The sequence below is a fragment of the Benincasa hispida genome, chromosome 12, assembly GCF_009727055.1.
Source record: "Benincasa hispida cultivar B227 chromosome 12, ASM972705v1, whole genome shotgun sequence".
Lineage (NCBI taxonomy): Eukaryota > Viridiplantae > Streptophyta > Magnoliopsida > Cucurbitales > Cucurbitaceae > Benincasa > Benincasa hispida.
Window position 1 is genome coordinate 73,705,384 of NC_052360.1, and position 2,000 is coordinate 73,707,383.

Here is a 2,000-nt window from a genome sequence, read left to right on the forward strand (position 1 = left end):
ATTTAAGAGTCAGAATGAGAAATTTGGCATTTTATGCCACCATTCCTGGGGTCATATATGGACTAGTAATCTCTATTTTATCTATCTTTTCTTAATTATTATTTTTTTTACTATTATTTTTTTTAAGGGTTGGAAGATTTTCAAATGGAAAACTATTTACACAAAATGATAAAATTTTATTTTATTTTTTTATAGAAACTGATAAAAGTCTATCAGTGTCTATCATTGATATCATGTGATAGATGCTAATAGAAATATATAAGTGTTTTATTTACTATTTTTGTAAATAGCTTGTCATTTTTTCTATGTGTGAAAATTTCTCTTGTTTTTTTAAATGACAAAACTACTTGAAATATTTTCAAATCTAGCAAAATGTCACTGATACTGATAGACAATGACATTTTGCTATATTTATTAATAAGTCGGCTCATTTTTCTATATTTGAAAATTATTCTTTTTTTTCTTTAATTTTATAAATATGGGGATAGGTTTTAAAAAAAACAAAATATAAAGTTTATTTATTTATTATTGTTGTTATTATTATTATTCAGTGGAAAAGAGAGGCATGGATGCAGCCATTTGAAAGGTAGAGATTAAGATATGGGATTGAGAGTGTGGACCACTAATGAGGATGTTTTGGTGGGAGCTACAGCGTTTTTATCGTTATTATTATTATTTTAAATGTGTTCTAGAAAAATAATAAATAAAATCTAAACGAGTTTAATTTTCTTTGCAAATTTTGCAAATAATTAATAATTAATGTTTAGCATTAAAAAAAAAAATACTGTTCAAAGAAGACCATATTTCATCCCACACGTTAATTCGGAAATGCGATCTATTTTGTCAATTATGTGCGATTTGATTTTTTTACTTACAATCATCATCATAGTTACATTCTTATTTCTCACTTAACACCTTTCTTTTAGTTTAACCAAATGTTCAAATTTCACACCTTGTGATCGATATTGATGGTAAAATACATTTAAGATTAACCTTTTACGTGCCACTTAAGATAAAGTCGTGCTTTGGATAAGAAGTCGCCCTTAAATTAGTTTTCAGCTCAAGATTTAGACTTCAGAGTAAGCTTCTAGAGAAAAAGATGAACTTACCTAATGTAGAGTTATTAGACATAAGGTTTTTTTAAATTTTTTTACAAATTGGACTAGAAAGTTGAATCGAGCTTGCACATGGAGAACAAGTTGGGGCAGTCGACCTCGACTTTTTAGGACGAGGCAACCCTTTTGGATTGGATGATCCAATCACCCTCAGTTCTAAGCTTGCCAAGAATAATGCTCCAAAAATGACATACTAATCGGTAGAGGCCGGGTTTTTGGGCTGATTGGCCTAATCGCCTTGCTCACTCTCCAGTAGTGCCTCGACCATTTAAGTTTATTTCGTGTCTGTCTGAAGTCCGTTTGAAACGAGACAATTTTTATGATTTTACTCTCAAACTTTGACGTTCTCTTGGACTTTTTCGTAGGTAAACAATAATCTATAACAAAGCACATTCTATAATCATTTGAGTTATGTATGTTTAAGTTGACTTTTGTAAGTACTTTAGAATCTCAAAAGTGCTCACAAGAGTTAGAATTTTACTTTTAACTAACAATTGATGTTATAAGCTTAATTAGTCCACAAATCGCTCCAAATATAACTAATTTGACAAATTGGCAATGATATTCCTGAAGGATCTCATATCTAAGAGTTCCATGAGCGTGTTCGGATCACTCCGATCTCACCGCGACTGAAATACACATTATACATTCAAAACATACAGTTATGCAAACAAATCTTAATTATCGGCATGCTTTCAATAAGAAAATAACAAGGGAAAGAGTACCATACCAATTGAAGACAATCTTCACACTTTGGAACTCAACGCAGCGGAACCCTCCACACGATCTACCAATACCCAGCAGCGGCGTCGATAATAGCAGTACAAACAACGCACGAACACGAACACCGCGGGGATGACACTACCACTAAAGAGCCCCAGGTAT